Below are 21,531 nucleotides of genomic sequence, written 5' to 3'. Positions count from 1 at the left end.
AAACCCATGAAAAGCCTGTAGAGCAGATGGGTATTGGATTATATGTGAAAAATTGAGGACTTGACAGGATAACCTTAAGAAAAATCCAAAAGAGGGCTTATATGTAGACATGTGGCTGATTCACTCTGCTGTGAAGTAGAAATGAGCACAACATTGTAAAGCAACTGTACTCCAATAAAAATTAATTTTGGAAAAATGGAAAATGACTTTTAAATATACCAGAAAAGAAAAAGGAATCAAAATACAATTTCATTAATATGAAATACTCAGACTAGGCAGATTCGTAGAGATAGATAGCAAATTATTTGTTGCCAGGGCTTGGAGGCAGCGGGGGCAAGGGGAGTGACTGCTTGATGGTGCAAGATTTCCTTTTGAGGAGATTAAGCTGTTTTAGAACTTGATAGAGGTGACAGTTACACGACTTTAAGAATGTCCTAAATATTATTGAACTGCACACTTTAGTTAATTTTATGTATGTGAATTTTACGCAGAAGCAAAAAAGTTCAGGGCTTGAGATGGCATAAGAGGAAGGGGAAAGAATTTCCAGGGCAAGAAAACGAAGCCTGGACTAGTGAATAAGCACAGGCTTGGGAGGTCATTCTGCAGAGATCATCCTGGTGGAAGTGGGTCGTGTGTCTGTGCGAGGAGTGAGAAATGGGATTGGGTGTAGATTTCAGATAGGATGAGAAAGGTTCTGGGGTGTAGGCAAAGGAGTGTGGGCTTTATCTTGTAAGGAAGGTTGGGATTCCAGGTCTTGGGGGGAAGAGTGAGATGATTTAATCAGAAGGTTTATTTGGCAGTAGTGTGCAGGGCAAGCAGCTAGGAGGCTATCGCAAAATCTGGACAGAGGAGGGCCTGTCAGAACAGAAAGAGACAAAAGGAGAGGGCCGTTGTGAAGCAGCTTCTGGAGACGGCCCCTGCTCTGATGCTGCTCTGCTCATTGTTGGTTTCCGACTTGGTAAAAGGTAAGCTCAGATATGAGGATAAGCATTTACAGACGTTTATAGTAGAAAACAAGCTTACACTTACCAAAAGGGAAGGGGGAGATAAATTAGGACTTTGAGACTAGTAGATACATTTACTGTGTATTTTGCAGTAGGAACTGGCAACTCACTCCAGGATTCTTGCCTGTAAAAATCCCATGAACAGAGGAGCCTGGTGGGCTACAGTCCATGGGGTCAGAAAGGGTCGGACTTGACTGAGCGACTGAGCATGGAGGCACTACTATATATAAAATAAATCATCAACAAGAACCTACCATATAGCACAGGGAACCATAGTCAGTATCTTGTAGTGACCTATGGTGGAAAAGAATCTGAAAAAGAATATATGTGTATAGATAATTAATCACTTTGTTGTACCCCTGAAACTAACACAACATTGTGAATCAACTACATGTCAAATTTAAAAAATAAATGAAAAACATCATGAATGGGGGGAAAAAGGTCTATATTGTCATGACATTCAGGCACATGCTTTTTTGCATTTTGTAAAAGTATCCACAACAGATGAAAAAGAAAAATGCCTTCATCCCGACTTAGAACTCCACTGCCCTAAAGGACAAATGGACTGGACTTAGGGACTGGGTCTTGCCGGGCAGTCAGCCGTGTCAGCAGTTTTATGGCTCATTTTTATGGCACTTTACCCTGTGCCATGCGTCACGCTGGCTCTCGATGAACAGTGGGCAAGGCAGGTTGCTCCTTTCCCTGTGGAGCTCCTAGGTCATAGATTGTCAAAGGATTGCTAGAAATTAAAGGGGGGCATACGTGAGCTCAGTGTAAAGGAAAAAATCCCACAACTGCAGTTGTCCAGAGGTGGGGAAGGCTGTCGTGTGAGTGCCAAGTATGTGCTTTTGTCAGTAGAGATACTTAGGCAGAATCTGAATGGCTGTCTGTTAAGAGGCCTTATTTGATAGGAGAAATGAATCAGGAACCTTATAAAGTCCCTTGCAATGTTAAGGTGATTCCCTGTTCTGTAACAGTAACTTAGAAGAACAGAGTTCTTCTCTTTCTTTAAGTTGAAGAGTAGTGGATTGACAGTATGGTGTAAGTTTCAGGTATACAGCTAGTGAGTGCAGCATTTTTGCAGATTACGTTTCTCTGTCTTATTTGACCATATCGGAACAGCAGTGTCTACTGCCATTCTCATCATCGCTTGTAATTATATTTCCCTAAATTTGCCTGCAAATTTGATTTTTAAACATACCTGCGCAGTGAGTTCCACAGTTCTTTTTAAAGAAAGTACTGTTCTCGAATGCCTTCTCAGCTGTCATTTATTTCCAATTTTACTATTCGTGGAGTTCCTCTTCCATGTGACACTTGTACGGGCAACGCAGATTTCTGCAGAAGTAAGTTACATAAATCGTTAGTCCCCACTCCTGTGATGTAACGCAAAGGCCAGACAAGACCAGGCACGGCTACCCATGTGGGGAATGCCTTTGGGATTCCATTTTGGTGTGGGTGAAAGCTGAAATAACTTTTATTATTCAGCTTATTTCACTTAGTTATGACAAGTCTCAAACTCTTACTGTCAACATTTGAGCAGCTCAAATAATCATAGATTGATTGTACTTGGGAGGATCCGGAGAATTAGACTTCTGTAGGAGTGATGCATGCATGCTCAGAGCTCAGTCCTGTCTGACTCTTTGAGGCCCCACGGACTTTAGCCCGCCAGGCTCCTCTGTCCAAGCAAGAATACTGGAGTGGATTGCCATTTCCTCCTCCTGGGAATCTTCCCAACCCAGGGATCGAACCCACGTCTCCTGCCATCTCCTGCCTGAAGGCAACAACGTCCTTTTGTAATTACCAGTGTGAACACTTTTTGGCTCAGTAATTGTGGAGGCGTCTTAATTTCCACACAATATTTAAGATACCAGTGCTGGTCCTTTCTAAGTCTGTGTCCACAGAGAGCAGCTGAGCTGAAATGGGAAAAGCCATTTCCTCTGGCTCTGCTTTCTGGGCCTCTCCTGCCTCCCCCTGCCCCTCAATGCCTGCTCTTTTTTTTTTTGTTATTGCTTAGTTGCTCAGTTGTGTCCGACCATTTTTGTGACCCCGTGGACAGCAGGCCGACAGGCTCCTCTGTCCAGGAGATTTCCCAGGTAAGAATACTGCAGTGGGTCGGCATTCCTCCTCCAGGGGCTCTTCCTGACTCAGGGCTCAAACCCACGCCTCCTGCGTTGGCAGGTGGGTTCTTTACCACTGCACCATTCTTACTCTAACTCTGTTCTTACTCCCCACCCCCCCCCTTTTTTTTAACATTCTGGTGTTTTCCATATTCTGTCCCTTTTTTTCCTTCTTTTTCTGCTCTCTCATCTGATGGCCCTCTTCCTTTTCTCGTTTCCCAGTTTCTAGTATCTCTGTTTTTGGTCCAGTCTCTTAAATACAGTATGGAAAAGCAATGTATTTTTAATCTACTAATCAAATAAGGACATAGGTATTTTTTTTTTTCCTTTATTGTGGTACAATTGACATAACTGACATAAATTGACATAAATTTAAAATGTACATTCTGGTGATTTGAAATACTTATGTATTGTGAAAGGTTTCCCTCCATTTGTTAATTAACATCCATCACCTCACAAATACCTCTCTCTCCTTTATTTATTCATTTTTTTTCTTTTTTGGAGAAAGCATGTAAGTTCTATGCTCTTAGCAAATTTTGATTATATAATACAGTGTTAACAACTATAGTCACCATGAGTACATTCAGGATTTTTTACTCTGAATGTAACATAAGCAACATGCTTATATTGCTCCTTCAGATTTGAAATAAAATTATCACTTAGAAATGGATTTTGATTGATTTTTTAAAAAATGAGTGAATCACTAATCCTCAGATTTGGAGAAGGGGATCAACAGATCTTAAGTCATAATTCCTAGTAAACCACTGTAGCTTACTGAAATAGCTAATTGTCTTGAACAACTTGAGTTCCTCATTTTTCCACATGGTACATGTATCAGATATATCATGGGATCCTTTAGCACCATCTAATTTTTTTATTACATCTTGATTTACACAGTTACACAAGAGCTGGAATATTTCTCTGTTTTGTTCATTGTTTATCCCCAGTTCCTAGAACACTGCTAACAAATGTCAGATGCTCAACAAATAATTGTTGCTTTTAAGTTTGGAAGTCTTTTTTTTTCTTAATATTTAGTTTTCTTTATTTATTTGACTGTGGTGGGTCTTAGTTGTGGCTTGCAGGATCTCTGATGTTTGTTGGGGCGTGAAAGCTCTTGTTGCAGCATCAGGGACCTAGTTCCCTGACCAGGGATCAAACTCAGGCCCCCTGCATTGAGAACACAGAGTCTTAGCCAGTGGACCACCAGGAAGTCCCTATTGCTTTTCATTTCAAATCTACAGTTTCATTCTCCTTCCTAATCCTGAATAGGTATCATGACTTTTTGGAGTAATCGTTTTGTTCACTGGGATAACTTAAAGATGGGTTTATAAATGTAACCATAGGATTTCATGTTTAGATACTGCTTCCTTCCAGTTCAGTCTCCACTTCAGTCTGCTCCACAGTTTATATCCTCAGCTAAACTGTCATTTACTCATCCTTCTAAAGGACTCTTCCTTAACTATCTCAGGCATCAGAAAAATAACCCAGCAATTGATAGTAATAGTTAATACTTACTGAGCCCTGATTCTTTATCAGGCTCTATTTTAGGCATATTACATGCATTGTCTCATTTTAGTCGTCCAGCAACCTGTTAAAGGTATACACTATTATCTGTATTTTGCAGACGAAACAAACACAAGGAAGTAAAAATAACCTGCCAGGTGATACAACTAAGATCTGAACTCAGGCAGCCTGAACCCAGACACCTTGACTTGCACACACTAACAAGAGTCTAATTTCCCAGTATTTAACTTGCCGGAGAATGAGATAACTACACCCCACACGACCCAGCACCGTTCCACACCTAACAATTCCATCCACAGAAGTGGAACCGTATTCAGATGTACCCAAGGATTAGGTCCAAGCTTTTCAGTTGTTCTGGTTCCCTGCCAATTGGTTTATGTGTTAGCAGGAAGCAACTTGAAAGTACTTATAATTACTTGTGACAAAGTAAAGTAGATCACCAAATCTTTATATTCAGTAACTCCACTGTCACTGAAAACCAACCGTTCTTAGGAGATTCTTTATTTCCATTTTTCCCTTTCTCTTAAATTCCTCTTCATTCAAATAAAGTCACTTTATTTTGTCACCTCAGGCTATAGACATCAATTTAATAGCCAGTTTTGAATGGGAATGTTATAAAAATCTAGGGAAGGGTATGATTGGCTCATCTTGACTCTGGATTTTCATGGAATCAGTCACCAATTTGGGGGCAGGGAGGTCAGTGGTAGACCAGGTATTTAACTCAATGGGATAGAAATTAGTCATTTGGAAGCATTCATACACTTTCGCCTTCCCTCAGTGCACCAAAGAGACTTTTCATTTGAGAGCACCTTGGAGAAGGAAATGGCAACCCACTCCAGTATTCTTGCCTGGGAAATCCCATTGACAGAGGAGCCTGGTGGGCTGCAGTCCATGGGGCCCCAGAGAGTCGGACACGACTGAGCAACTTCACTTTCTTTCTTTTTCTTTTCTTTCCCTGTCCCTTAGAATAGTTGATTTTACTATGTCAGTTCCTGCATTTTTGTCAGGTATTGGAGAATGAGTAGAAAGGGGCTGGACGTGAAAAGTTGGAGGAGATTTAAGATGCCACAGTTCTAAAGAGCTGGGACAGAGAGGAAGGAGAGATTGTGACATTACTGGGCTGGGGACGGAGGACATGTTGAGTTAGGAGGACTTTTGCTGAAGGAGATGCTTTGGAAAGCATAGGACATGAAAAAGTCAAAGGAAAGGGAGGTGAGAAGGGTCTCCTGTGGTTTTGAGTTGAGCCTCCTTGAAGGTCTGGTGACTCAGTAAAGAATCTGCCTGCAGTGCAGGAGACCCAGGTTCAATCCCTGGGTTGAGAGGATCCCCTGGAGAAGGGAACGGCAACTGCTCCAGTATTCTGGCCTGGAGAATTCCATGGACAGAGGAGCCTGGCAGGCTACAGTCCATGGGGTTGCAAAGAGTCAGACATGACTTAGCGACTTTCACTTAACAGCACACCATTGTGCAAATAGAATGAAAACCAAGAAAAGCCTAATGGATTTATTAAGAAGGAGCCCACCTGTCACTTTTGCTTGAGTTTCAGTAGAAAGGTGGGTGGCAAAAGCCACACTGAAGTGGGTTGAGTGAAATAATGGAAAGTGAGAAAAATGTTCAAATACATTTGAAAACTAGTGAGCTAAATAGCTAAGCAGATTGTTATTGTTGATACTGTTGGGTTTTTTCCTGATCGTGGAGCTTACAGAACATATGCGATGTTAATGTACTTTATTAATCTCCAAATAGGAACAATATGTGCAGATTCATTTCTGGTGGAAGCTTTTCCACTGGAAAATCTTGAGGAATCTAGTTATCCATAGAATGCATATTTGGGGAGATGCTGCTGTAATCTTTCACAAATAAGATGATGTTGGCTGTAACTTTGAGATTAATATTCTTGTTTTTAAAGTTTCTTAGATCTCTAAGAAAATATTTTCAAGAATGAATGTTGAATTTTACTGGGTATTTTTCTGGTGGTTTTTGAGATAGTCATGTGGTTTCTTTTAAAGTTTGACCCAGTACTGGAACACATTATTCTAATAGGTTTTCCAATATTAAATCTTCTTTGTCTTTCTGAGATAAATACAACTTTATTATGGTATTTTATTCTTTTACTGTTCTATTGGCATTTGTTCTTTAGCATTTTATTTGTACATTAGCGTCAATATTAATAAGTGAAGTTGGTATTTTTGTTCTTGTTAGGTGTTGAAAATTAATTTGGTCACTCTTTTTCTTTCTACTCAGAAACAATGTTTGTAGCAAAAAACATTTCTGCCTTGAACACTTGAAAAAAATTATCTATAAAATTATCAAGGCCCAGAGCTTCTTGGGGAAGTAATTCTTTGATAAGTTTTCAGTTGTTTCCCTTTTTAATTATTTTCCTGTTTCTTAAGTCAACTTTTACCATTTCAGACAGAGTAGAGTAAGTTGAATTATCGTCTACTTAGATTCTGATAGAAAGCCTGTCTCAGATAATAGAAAGGTGGATGCGTAGACGTGAACAGACCCTGTCTAGTGTGGGTTCTGTTGAAGTGGGAGGGGCTCGTCTGCTCTGTTTGCAGCCTCGTTCTCTGGCTTACATCGATAAGGAGAGAGATTTATGAATGAATGACTCTACACCGTCTGCATTTAACTGATCAGACGGGGAACGTGAAAGGACTATACCCCTTGGTATATACGGCTCCCAGAACAGATCTTGTTTCTGCCCGATTATTACATTTTATGTCTGGAAACTATACCTTCTATGGCACAGTGCACTTCTAAATGGATACAAGAGAGTGGATTACTGAGTTTACCAAAGGGAAGGGGCTTGAGAAAAAGTTAGACTTTCTGAAAGTCACAGAAACTGGCCCAGTTTTCTGTCTGGTCCAACTCTTAGGGCCACAAGGTAGGCATATGTAGCAGTTTCCAGAGAGCTTAACTTTCTTCCTATTAATTTTTTTTTAATGAATTCATATTTATTTCAGGTGAGTGTCAAGAAAAGCTAATATGATTTAATCTTAGCCTGGAGTAAACATTCTTTACTTTTTCAGATAGAGATTTTATTCAAATTTTTCTAAGTGGTAATCCATTGTAGATAAGCTGTTTCTCACGTATTATGTGTATTATATGTTATGAACAGTTTTGATGTGGGGACTTCTTTCATTTTTTACTAACAGATGAGAGAGTGTTTCACATGCAGACTACATTGTTACAATACAGATCAACAGTCAGAAAGCAAAAAGCATGCTGGTCTAAAACAGGCAAGTTAGCTCTGTCTGTGCCCCATGCTGAACACAAAATAGTTACCTTAACCGTTGATACTGAGTTCACATTAGGAGGTTTTCAATTTCCAAACAGAAGTACTAACCAATGCTGGGGAAACAAACAAATAATCAAACAAACTACACTGGCTGCAGTTTATATTCTTTTAATGCAGAAATAGCAAAATGGGAAAACATTTTATATTCACGATCCACTATGTTTATGCCTTTTATACAGTTCATGAGGTTCTCACAGCAAGTATACTGGGGTGGTTTGCTATTCCCTCCCCTGGGAAAGATTGAGGGCAGAAGGAGAAGAGGGCATCTGAGGATGAGATGACTGGAAGGCATCACCAATGCAACGAACATGAACTTGGGCAGACTTGGGAGATGGTGAGGGCCAGGGAGGACTGGCGTTCTGCAGTCTATGGGGCCGCAAAGAGACATGACTGAGCAACTAAACAGCAACAACAACACGTTTGTGCCATTCACAAATTAGTAATAGATTAGTTTCTGCAAATTCCAGATGGAAGGGTGCAGAATTTAAAAAAAAGAAAAGAGAAATGAGAATTTGGAGGAGGTTAGACTGGGCAGAATGTTGGGTCTGGCTGTTGGGACTTTGAAGGCTCTGATGATAAGGCTTTGGCACTGGGTGCTGTTTTGTCTTTATGGACACACGGCTATTCTCGGATCCCTGAGTCCTTTGTAAGAGCCAAGGATACACATTCTTAGACCTTTGGCATGATTACTCAATAATCTTCTCTCTGCGTCTTCCTTTATAAATCTGACCCACTGGGAAGGGAGTTTGGGGGAGAATGGATACATGTATGTATAAGGCTGAATCCCTTTGGTGTCCACCTGAAACTGTCACAACATTACTAATTGGCTAAACTCACAAATAAAATAAAAAGTCTAAAAAAATTTTTTTTTAAAGGCTCCACATGAAATGTGTGACATTTCTTGTCTCCAAATGGTTGTGACACTTTTACTTTAGGTTAGCAGGCATGTGCCCTCTAGAACAAGCTTGTATTTTCATAAATGTCATCTTTGCTGTGTATAACTTTTATCAATCACCTATCTTTTGAGGTTAGTAATCCTTTTAAGATCTAGTTTTTCTTAAGTCTGCATGGCAACATAGGTGCGATTATTAATTCTGCATAAAAGATGGGTGAGACAAAGGACCTTGACTCATGATCAGTGACAGACTTGTCTTTTCAGGAAGATTCTCCATGATTTATGAGTCAGTCTGTTGTTTGCTTCTAGAGAACACAAAGTGTTTTAAGCTCAGGGAAAGCAAACATTCAAGATGAAATCCAACAGAGGAAATACATGTACTTCTGCTTATCCATTTTGACAGATGAGTTTGTCTAAGAATTTTGAATATGTGTGTATATTAAAAATCTTCTTTCTTTTCAGTTGTTCAGGTTTGAAAGAAGCCACAACATACAACTCTAAGCCAGAGACATACAAGAGGGACGTTTCCGTAAACAAGTGTCATTCCTGAACAGTAGGTAAACTCAGAATTTACTGTACTAAATTTGTTTTTAAAAGAATCTTTAAAAAAAAAACTGTGAATGCTTCATAGTATTTTATTGCAAAATTTCTTAGAGAGCTTTTATTTTGACTATCAGAATACTTTCTACTGTATAATCTACCAGTCAGTGAACAGAGGCCACAGTAACTTACTTGTCTAAGACAAAACAAAGATAGGAAAGTGACCTAGAAGCTGAGAAAATAACTCAGATCCTTAGAAAATAAGTCTCAAGTACATTATATTAGATTCCTGTGTTAGTAGTTAAATTGAGAGAAAAATAAAAATATCTTGCCTGATTCCCTGTAAGTCTTGCAGCCATGATGCCAGGTTACAGAGGAGAAAGTAGCTTAATTTATCCAATGCCCAGGTATATATATTCTATATGGGGTATTAAAATCCAGTGCTTCAAATGGCTACAGGAAGGTTTAAAAAAAATAAATAAATAAAAAAAATAAAGTCCAGTGCTACAGTTATTTATTTTATTATTCAAATAATTCCAACTCCCAGTGACCAAGGCTGGAATAATTTGAACAATAAAATTTTTAAAAACTACAGCTTTGGATTACAACCCCCATCTATATACAATCATGTATGTATGTGTGTCTATGTATATACATATCCACACACACATGATTCTATACTGATATAAAGGGCTTCTCTGGTGGCTGAGATGGTGAAGAATCCACCTGCTAATGCAGGAGACACAAGTTTGATCCCTGGATTGGGAAGATTCCCCTGGAGGAGGAAATGGCAACCCACTCCAGTATTCTTGCCAGGAGAATCCCATGGACAGAGAAGCCTGGCGGGCTACAGTCTGTGGGGTTGCAAAGAGTCAGACACGACTGAATGAGTAAGGCACAAAACAAAATAAATGAATGACTGAATGAATAAGTAAATGGAAGGAGAAGTACTTTTCTGTACAGAAGAATTTAAATTAGTAAACGTGAAAGGGATGAGGGAGATGGAAAATTGCCTTCAGAGAACCCCAGCAGCAGTGACTGCTCCCGGCAGGGCCACTGACCAGTACTCAGAAGATGAGTGTCAGGAGGAGCAGAATATGGACACAGAACCTCAAAGTGTCTCCCTCCAAATATTTATTAATTACAAAAAGAAAAGTAGTTACTTTATGGGGGAGAATCCTGGCAGAGCCCACTTTAACCAAGTAATCCAGGTCAACAGGTTTACATCCACAGTAATAAGACATATTGAAAAGGGCCCATCAGGTCCTCAGAATTCTTCCCCAAAATTCATAACAGTAGTTGAATCTGAGAAAATGCTGGGCAAATCTAAATAGACATCCCACGAAGTACCTCACCAGCGTTCTTCAACAGTGTCCAGGGCATGAAAGACAAAGACTGAGGTACTGATCGTTTAGTGTGTGCACTTCACTGTATGTCAAGTATACCTCTTAAAAGAAAGAAGAAGAAAAAAGAGTGAGAAACTGAGGAAATAAGGAGAAGCAGCTACAGAGCACAATGTGGGATCCTGGACTGGGCCCTGGAACTGAGAAAGGGCCTGAATGGAAAAACTGGTGAAATCCGAATAAACCTGTTTACATTCTCGTGCCAGTTCATTTATTAGTTTTCCTTGTTGGGCTGCCGTTGTAAAATGTTCACAGTAGGAAGCCCAGCACAAGTGACATGGGAACTGTATCTTTGCAACCTTTCTGTCAACCTGAAATTATTTCAAGATGAGACGTTCTTTCGAAGTTACATTGGAGTCCCTCAGTAACCATTCTTATTAGATTCTCACTGGTTTTCAGAGGGAGTTTCTGTTTGTCGGCCAACTTTAGAACACTCTTCTCATCAAGGATTACACCTTGAGCTCTTTCTTAATCCTGTGTGTGCACAGCGCTTCCTTAGGCTCCACAGCCTTCCTCCCCACATAGTTCTTCAGTTCCACAGGCTTCCTCCTCAGGTAGTTCTCCAACCAGTTGCTTCCAGCCCCTAGAACACCTGTGAGTGGGGGAGAACACCCACAAGGCGCTGCGTCCTCAGAAACCACCTCTTAGCAAAAATTTTAGCTGGCGATGGTCAGGGTGTGACTTCAGTGTTCAAACTAAGTCTACATCTCATTAATGATCTCTGGGTCCACCGTTCTTCTTGATGCAAGACAGCATTTGAACAAGCCTGTAGAATTAGGAGCCTTATATTTGAATGGTGAAGAGAAGAGAAGCTCATGCTGTTTTCAGGTAAAATTTCTGGGAGTTCTGTGAATACAAGGAATAATAAGGGAACTTTGATTCTTAAAGGAAGTCGATAGCTGCATTGTTTGCTTTGAAAATCAGTTTAACTGGAAAAAAAAAAAAAAACCCAAAGCCACTTTAAAATCAAAAGACTGAACTCCTGAAAGACCAAGTAAGGGGCAGACATGTACTCTGGCTTCTGAAAATGAGCATTTAGGCTTGAAAAACAAAAATACTAAGTATTAGTTCTTCCCTGAAGGTTTTTTGTCATCAGCTCTCTTGTGTGTTCAACCAATTTGGTAAACTACACTAGTTCAGAAACTTTAAGAGAAACAAGAAGAAACCGAAGTGTCATCTAGAATAGTCAGATTCATAGAGATGGCAAGTAGGCTGGTGACCAGGAGCTGGGAGGAATGGGAATGGGAGTTTAGTGTTTAAAGGGAACTCAGTTTCAGTCTGGGAAGATGAAAAAGTTTTGGATGGTAGTGATGGATGCAGAGCAGTGTGAATGCACTTAATGCCACAGAACTGTACATTTTTAAATGGTTAAAATGGTACATTTTTTATGTAAGTGTATGTTTTACCAGCACTTTAAAAAGTGAAAAAATAAGTAGAAGTCTTTAGCAGTTCCATTCCCCTTCTTTCTAGAGTGCCCAGCTTTGAGCAGAATCTCTGACTGGGGGTGTTTCTCCTTCTGAGGAATCTTTTTTAAAAATCTAGAGATGGTTTCCTGGACATCACTTACCAACCAGAAGTTTAAATGGCCCCGTATCCTAAGTGGTGCAAGTAGAAAGGAGCCCGGCACACAGGAAACGGGAGCGCTGGGTAGTCAGGAGAGTTGCTTTTGGGTTAATTTATAACTAAGACAAATGAATCTATAAAAAGAAGAAAAGCCCCATAAGAATTATGTTAACTGATGGTAAGGGAGAAAAAAGGGTTTAGATAAAAGATATCTGAACTCGTTTGGTCCCAGTGATTTTATGGCTGAGGAATTCAATTAGAGGTGTACTGGCCAGAGCAAATCGCAGTCCTGTAAATTACTAATAGGACCCCACGATCTTTATCGTTTTCTGTATGTGCTCACATGCAGGGTTCAGGCCTGCCCTCTGTAAATACACTTTCTGCTCAGCTATGCTGCTAGGTATGCACTCAGAGCTGCAGGACTGGAACCGAGAGAGGGTTCTGAAACCTTCCAGGTGGGGAGGTGGTACGAATAGCAATAAGATTAGGAACTAGGACAGATAAAATGACTCTGGCTCTTGAATTTGGGCCATTGGGTTTGTCTCATGTCACATTAAATTCTTTCAAGATGTTTTTGTTACTGAAAAGCCGTGAAATATCTTTTACAAGAAAAAGACCACCGGTAATCACACTATACTAAACTAAGAAACTACTATTCTAACTTCTGCTTAGTTTGTTGCAGTTCTAGCTGACCTATGTATGTTTTTAAATCACTAACAGTTATGGTTTATGTCGTATTTCTGCTTCTTTCCCTGTTAGATTACGTATCTTTCTCCCTTTTTACCTGGCTTTCAGATGTCATAATGACAACACTGTAGTTCATCTTAGTGATATCACAGAATTTAGTAAGCCAGTTTTTAGGTGGCTTCTAATTTTCTAATTGTTACACAGTTACTGTTGATTCTTACTCAGTTACATACAGTGAATATCTTCATGCACATACTTCACTTTTCAAAAAAGTCATTTTCTTCAGATTAATTGCTTTAAGAGGAGTTCTATGTTTAAGGCTTTGAGCAACTGTATTTACTCCTGCATTATTCGTTTTTATGACATTTCACATTGCTCTGAGAATATATTAGCAACAAATTGAACAAAAGCATATTTCCAGAGCCTGTGTTTAAATGATTTCTGTTCATTTGAATCTATTATTGTTTAGCTCTGGGTGTGTGTGCGTGTGCGTGCGTGTGCGTGTGTGTGTGTGTGTGTGTGTGTGTGTATGACAGCAGAATGAGGTTGGAGAGTGAAGAGTTTCACTGGTTGTTTAGATATTAGAATAATATGGGCTTTGGGGTAGTTTCAGGGTTGTGTCAGGAGGTGTTGGTTTTGTTCTGGGTTAGGAAAAACCAACTTGGTTGCAATGAAGTTGCAGATTATTTCCTGGAGCTATGCCAGATTTAAATCAGATGTAAAGCCTGTGCTGGAGGTCCCCATGGCCTTTAAGTCTGCATGTTGCTGGTTGTTATAAAGGAATGATGGCTTTTGAAAATGCAGGTTTAACTAAGTAGCACTTCCAGACAGACGGATACAAATGCTTTTTTAAGGATTTATTTCAATCAAATATTTTAAATTGGTAGTTTGAATATTTGATCAGATCAGATCAGATCAGTGGCTCAGTCGTGTCCGACTCTTTGCGACCCCATGAATCACAGCACGCCAGGCCTCCCTGTCCATCACCAACTCCCAGAGTTCACTGAGACTCACGTCCGAGTCAGTGATGCCATCCAGCCATCTCATCCTCTGTTGTCCCCTTCTCCTCCTGCCCCCAATCCCTCCCAGCATCAGGGTCTTTTCCAATGAATATTTGAAGGGAATAGTAATTTTAGGATAAAGATATAATGATAAGAGAAAATTTTAAGATACAAAATTATATGTTTAAAATGTATTACAATGAATAGAAAAAGATTATTGGTGATTGTCTTTCACTTTCATGCATTGGAGAAGGAAATGGCAACCCACTCCAGTGTTCTTGCCTGGAGAATCCCAGGGACGGGGAGCCTGGTGGGCTGCCGTCCATGGGGTCACACAGAGTCGGACACGACTGAAGCGACTTAGCAGTAGCAGTAGCAGTCTTCCCTGTTTATTCTAAACTCTCATTTGGGGGTTAAGTGTAACAGTTAATGATGTGAAATAGAGGTTACAGCTTTTTAACTACAATCCAGTGTACTATACATTTTACTATCAAATAAGCTACATAATAACAACAATAAAGATCATTTAAAGAAAAAGGTTATCTATAATCAACATCGTTATTGAAACTAATTTCTACAAGTTGCTTTCCTGTTCTTAATAAATATACACACATTTTTGTATGTTTATATAGAATTTGAGAAAGAAAATACACTATCCCTGACCCTCGATGTCTGTGAAATTAGGAAATTATGATAAATGATTTCTAAGTTATCTTTTCATTCAAAAACAGTATTTTAAAACCTAACTGTGTCTAAACTCTGTAACATCTTCTGGAAAAACATATAAATTGATCACAATGAGTACTATCTTTACCTAAAAAATGTGAGTCACTGCTATGAAATGTAGAGGATTAACTGCAAAAAATTAAGCCTGAAAGAAAAACTTCTGTAATGTTCACAGTTTATTAAACTGAAGAATTCATGGTAAGGTGAGGGGTTTGACTATTTGAGACTCGTGAGTAATAATTTCAATAAAGCAATGTTTGGCCTCAAGTAGTAATTTTAATAAAACTTACTGTACAAAGGTCTGATAAGAGAGAATACAAAAAATTACTTTTGGCGATGACTGGATTTTCATTTATAACTGTGCTTTCATTCTTGTAAGAGAAAAAAAGTTTTTAATCTTTTTATAATCTCATAATTTTAGTGTTTTCATGAACTAACAGTGTGTAAAATTACTGATTTTTGGCACCTAGTTAGACCAGTTAGGAAAAATGTACACGTCTTCCTAATCTCTCCTTCCAGGATTTTGTTTGCCTTTTTAAAAATGCCGGTAATGAGCTGTGCTGTCCTGGCTGTAGCTTGCTTGATTCGTTGGCTACTCCCAATACCGTGCATAAATTCTGCCATATAGGATCAACTTAACATGCGAAGAGCTTCACCACTGGAACCATCGCTATTCCATGGACCATGAAGTGAAGCATCTGTGATCTCTCTGTATTATTCTAGTTGTTGTTTTGACTTTTCTTTCTTTACACTTACGAACTCCTTGTCCTTCAGTCCAGATCTTGTGATCTGAAATCATTTAAATTATTAAAAGTTTGATATTTTTGACCTTTTATACTCTCAGTAGACAGGACATAGGAAATTTAGTGACGTAAGCATCTTTAATAATCTTTAAAAGTCATAAGACTTGGTAGCTGGGACAAGAAACAATTAGGCATAAATTTCAGGGAAATACCAAAATGGCATGACTTGTGTTCTTTTGTTAGCAAGCCAGTTGGCTTTCCTTTCAAACCCAAGGAATAAGTCGTGTGGCCACCTTTTATGACTTCAGTTTCATCTGCATCACAGAAATATATGTTTCCCTAAGTTTACTCACTATAATTTGTGATTGCTATTTTTCTTATCTGCGAAGGAAGTACAACAGTTCCCACTGGGGAAATACCATGTTAAGTTGATCCTAAAATAAGAAATCTAAGGGAAAGGTCACATCCTAATAACTTGTGCAAATCTAAATTCCCATGGAGCTTTAAAATTATTTTGTAGCAATAGAGTATTAACAATGTGTTGTTGAACTTCTTCCAGATAGCGTCATAAAATTGAGAACACTTTTGTGTACAGAAATAACCACTGATATATCAGTACAATTGACAAGACCTAATTTTTTTTTTTTTTAGCAATCCATTTTGAGCATCCAGAGAAATCTAGCATGAATCATAAACCACAAAATGCTTTTGGTTGCTTTCACTGAAAATATAAGGCATATTATTCAGGAAGTAGTATAATAATTATATACAGAGAAAGGGATTTTTCCTATAACTATAGAGATGTTTAATACTCCACTTTTTACCAGCCCTGACCCCCAGTCATACTTTGGAAAAACCCTAAGTATGTAATTCTAAACAGAACTCCTGCTTCCAGGAACATCTGAAGGTTGACTTGAACATCAGGGTCACCTAGGCTGTAGTCTCTCCTTTTCTATTAGTTGGCAATCTGTTAAAATCTCTGGGCCTCGGTTTCCTTATCTGTTAAGATATTGATTATGAGGATCAAGTAAGATCAAATAAATACAGGGCTTAGAAAAATTTTTTACAGATCATATATCTTTAAGATGTTACTGTCGTCACTGTCTTTGGTTTTCATCTTTTCCACATGAGGAAATTTAGTGCTTATCCATGTGATAGAACGTATGTTCAAAGAATGTCTACAACTACTCAATATCTTTGTAATAGCTCTGTTCAGGAATGGTGTTAGGCTCCTTCATTGTGTTAATTCGTTAATTAACATTGGTTTTGTGCACCTATATGAAAAGGGTGAAATGTAATAGACCTAGACCCTACTGCACATTCCTCGGGAAAAGTGCCTGCTGGGGAGCGGTCCCACAAAGTAGACTCACTTCCTGCAAGTTCACATCCTTTTAAGAAGAACCGACTGGGATGCGTGGTGGCTGGAATGCGATGAAGTGACTTGACTTACACCCTAAGTGATGAGTGGAAGTTACAATGTTCCCAGCTCCAGTATGTGGAGGTCGCTGTTCTCATCCTTTCATCCATCAGACTTTGCAGTAACAGTAATAGCAACAGCAAGTAAGAGTCTTAGGAGAATAAGTTCTCTGTGCACTTCTGCTCCCCGACATGGCAAGGGGAAAAAAATCTTTATGTGTGAACTACTGATGGCTGCTACTATAAATTTGTTTTTCCAACTTTTTAATTTCGATTGATGTTTTCTTAGTTCAGGTTTTCCTTATTCCTCACCTGAGTTATTGCATATTGTCTCTCTGACTCAATCCACCATTCCCATTTCATCTTTCAAGTAGACAGATTTTCTTCTCAAACATGTGTCTGCATTTCACCCCGATTCCTGGGAGCGTTACAGGCTTCATGGCCAACCTCAACCTACAGCCTCAGTCTCGTGGCTTCCATGTTAGGGCGTGGCCACACCAGATGGCTCTATTAGTGTTGCTCTCATAGCATTGGTTCATGCCTAGAATGTACCAAGTATCAGATGATTGCTGATTTTTTAGTTAGTTTCACCAAGGGAGCTTCTTGGGGATAAAGACTGTCTTCTGGGTGTCCCTAGTACTTAATACAGTTCCTAGCAAGGATTATGCAAGTGCTACAATTCTAATGGAATTAAAATTAAATGATTCAGCTATACTTTTTATTACTGCTAATTAAGGATAGTACTATTAGCATTCTTGCCTAACTATTACTTTTACGTCTACCAACAAGAGCTGGAAGGGTGATACAAAGTGTGGTATCAGCCAGCTACTTTCTGACCCGTATAATTCAGAGATGAGGAATATTTAGTTCACAGACTTGTTATGACCTTTCAGTCTTCTCTAGTACTTGAAACACCCACTCCAGTGTTCTTGCCTGGAGAATCCCAGGGACGGGGAAGCCTGGTGGGCTGCTGTCTATGGGATCGCACAGAGTCGGACACGACTGAAGCGACTTAGCAGCAGCAGCAGCAGTATTTGAAACAGAGCTGCTCAGTCAGGTAAAGATCTATGGCAGTTATTTGTACGAAGGTTTTGTTGTTGTTCCTAGTTATATGTGTTGTTTATTTGACAAGCATTTCCGAGCTACTTTTCTGTATCCAGCCCTGTTCTAGACCAAGGGGAATGACACCATTCATTACTCACAGTCTCATTTCAAGCGCAGTGCCAACACAGACCACATGAAAGAATTAAATCACAGAGCTGAGTGACGTGTGTTTGGGGGGAAACATGGGTGAAAGTTTGTAGAAGCAAACACATCCACAGAGCTGGAGTAGTCAGGTGAGCTGCACCCTGAAAAGGTGGATACGGACAGGAAGGAGCTAGAGATATTAGACACGAGGGGCATCGTGGGGCGGGGATTTCAGGATTTCAGGGACACACTGACTGCACTCTAGAGTCAGTGGGAGGGTCACGTAGGAGGGGAAGGGCTGAGCTTGGCAGGATATGAAGGCCAGAGCAAGGAACTTGGGCTTTGTCTAGGAGACATTGGGCAACTTGAAGATTCGGGAGGGGGACGTGGTGCAACAGTCACTCCATTTGGAAAGGACAAGTGAAAGAGATATTTTGATAATGTAAGATTGGGTGACTGAATAAAAAGCAAAGAGAATGAAAGAAAAGGGTCAAGAATGACCTTTGGGGTGATGTATAGAGAGATGGAAAAACTGTGGGAGAGGAACTGTGTTTGGGGGAAAAAAGATGAGGTTGATTTTAGGCTTGTTGAATTTGAAGTGAAGGTGGAGTATCTCAGTAGGAAAGCCCTAGAGAGGTGAAGATTCGAGACTGAGCCTTGTTTCGGAGGCTGGAATGAGACACGTTGTCTTGGATGTCGTGAACACAGAGTAAAGCATGCTTCACATAGCATAGGGCAGCACAGCATGGAACATAGAGTGAAGAACAGCGCACAGGTCAGGCCTAAAGGGGGAAGCTGAACAAACGGCAAGAGTAGATAAGATCATCACATCACTGCCAAATAAGGCAAATTTTAGGACGAGGAAAAGAATACAAGCCTTAGGACCTCTTACGCACCTGGCGTTACGTTACTAACTTGACGTATATAATCTTGTTTCATCCTCACAACAACTGTGTAACCGGTGGGAATTATAATTACCCCCATTTCCCAGATGAATAAAGTGAAGTTAAACAGGTGAAATAATGTGCCTGAGGGCATACTATCAGTGCCAAAAGGAGTGTAATTTCAACTGAGATTCTTTTGACTTCCAAGCTCACACATTTTTTTTTTCAACTGAAATATTGTAAAATGACAGCGAACTGTCAAGAAGAATGAGAAAAGGAGTAATGCCATTAACAGCTGCAAGGAGGAGATCATTGTTTAATTTTATAGCTGAAGTGTAGTGGGAGGAGGGCTTCCCTGGTGGCTCAGCAGTAAAGAATCTGCCTGCAATGCAGGAGCCTCAGGAGACTCAGGTTCCATCCCCTGGGTCAGGAAGATGCCCTGGGGGAGGGCATGGCAACCCACTCCAGTATTCTTGCCTGGAGAATCCCATGGACGGAGGAGCCTGGCAGGCTACAGTCCATGGGTCACAAAGACTCAGACAGGAATGAGCGAGTGAGCGCACAAGCACTCAGAGTGGGCGGGATGACTGTGTAGGGAGCTTAGAAGGTAACAGGTGGTAATATATCGATGAAGGGGGAGATTTTAGACCCCCGCTGAGTGGGGCAACAAATAGGACAGCTCTCCCAAAAAGCTAAATCAAGGAATGTAGTGAGGAGCGCACATCAGTGGGGGAGGAGATAGTGTAGGGCTGAGGCCTGAGAAAAGTCGTTAAAAAGGGCCGGAACCTGCAAGAAAGGATTGCTTCCACTGAGTTTAGAGGTTGGTTTTCCAGTGGAGACCAGGGGGCAGGGAGTAAATGAGAAACATGTCAGATAAACATAGAATTTTTTTAAATTACTTTTTTCCTATTTATGTATTTAATTTTTTGGCCACGCCACAGCGTGTGGGATCATAGTTCCCCTACCAGGGACTGAGCCCTTGCTTCCCGCTTTGGAAGCTCAGAGTCTTAGCCACTGGACCATCAGGGAAGTAGTCATTTATTTTTAATTGAAATATAGTTAATTTACAGTCAGTGTGCCATTGGTTTTAGGTATACAGCAAAATGATTCAGATATATATATATATATATATGTATATTCTTTTTCAGATTCTTCTCCCTTAAGTGAAGTGAAAGTCGCCAGTCGTGTCCGACTCTTTGCGACCCCATGGACTATACAGTCCACGGATTCTTCAGGCCAGAATCCTGGAATGGGTAGCCTTTCCCTTCTCCGGGGGATCGTCCCAACCCAGGGATCGAACCCAGGTCTCCTGCACTGCAGGCGGACTCTTTACCAGCTGAGCCACCAGGGAAACCCTTTTCTTTAAAGGTTATTGTAAAATATCGAGCAATTCCCTGTGCTGTACAGTACGGTCCTTGTTGGTTATCTATTTTGTTTATAGTAGTGTGTCTCTGTTAATCCCAGACTCCTAACTTATCCCTCCCCTCCTCTGCCTTTCTCCTTTGGTAACTGTAAGTTTGTTTTCTAAAACAGATTTAAAAAAAAAAACGCTAGTTGTAATGACACCTCCAAGTTATAACTTACTTGGGGAAGAGCTCATAAATATAGATATGGTGGCTACGTGACCGTAATCAATCATTTTCCCTCTTCCGGCCTCAGTTTTCCTGTGTGTTGACAGTTTGGTGTAGGGTAGACAAATGAGTCTCTAAGGACCCTTCCACTACTTCATTTTCTAAGCACTGTGGAATGGGATAGCCTTGATCTGTTCAGAGAGAGGGCAATCACATAGCTTTATACATCAAAGAAACTTGTAGGAATAATTAAAATTAGAGACACAAAGGAAATTTTTAAAGTTTTAAGTCCTCCAGTCAAAATTTCTGGTTGTAGCTCTTTTCTCCCTTATTAACAGTTATTAAAATGTCAGTGTGTTACTAAGTGTAACTAACTCTTGTTACTAATTCTTGAAGGCAAGGTCTCTATCCTATCCTCTGATATGTCCTCACCATCAAGCCTAGTGCTTGATACAGAATAATGATTCTGCTTATTAAATGAATGAGAGTTGAATTACAAAACACAGTGTTTCCATTAGAGAGGGTGCTTTTTGTCTCCTTTGCTCTCCCTTCTCAGTCTCCTCAGTGACTATTCAGAAGTGTATTAATTGTGCCAAGGTGGTCACTTTTCAATATGCTGCTTTCTTTCTGTACCATTTAATTGCTCTTTTATTTGATCGCTGTGTTGGTTTTTTGTTAAAAGGAATCTATCCTTGGTGAGTTGGACAGTTCACTGAAACCTTAGGATTTTTACAAAATTATCTTTTGTAAGAACTTACAAATTAATTAGTATTCTAGTGTCACACTTTTTTGTCAGTTTGGCTGTTGGCTATTTGGTTGCTAAGTCGTGTCTGACCTTTTGCAACCCCAACGTACCAAGAACGTTGCCTTTATAAAAAGGAATCGCGTTTTGTATTACAGAGGAAAACTGATTTTGAGAAAAGCAGAAATCTATTTCTGAACAAATTCAGTGATGGTGGTGTAAGAAA

At 39.9% G+C, this 21,531-nt stretch overlaps 1 protein-coding gene across 10 annotated transcripts in view; it reads left to right on the top strand.

The window, feature by feature from the left end:
* LOC133235547 (peroxisome proliferator-activated receptor gamma) overlaps positions 1-21,531 on the top strand; it is a 215,160-nt gene that overhangs the window by 13,883 nt on the left and 179,746 nt on the right. For 6 of the 10 annotated variants that reach the window (XM_061397190.1, XM_061397186.1, XM_061397189.1 and 3 more), the window contains exon 2: positions 9,304-9,398. The exons of 1 other annotated variant lie outside the window; for it this stretch is intronic. The gene's annotated coding sequence lies outside the window, so the exon portion shown is untranslated. Of the gene's footprint in view, positions 1-6,040; positions 8,713-9,303; positions 9,399-21,531 lie in introns of those variants that run through there. 3 more of the 10 variants (XM_061397185.1, XM_061397183.1, XM_061397187.1) reach the window with 2 other exon arrangements.

Source organism: Bos javanicus, chromosome 22, assembly GCF_032452875.1.
Source record: "Bos javanicus breed banteng chromosome 22, ARS-OSU_banteng_1.0, whole genome shotgun sequence".
NCBI lineage: Eukaryota > Metazoa > Chordata > Mammalia > Artiodactyla > Bovidae > Bos > Bos javanicus.
This window is presented reverse-complemented; position numbering and strand designations above follow the sequence as displayed.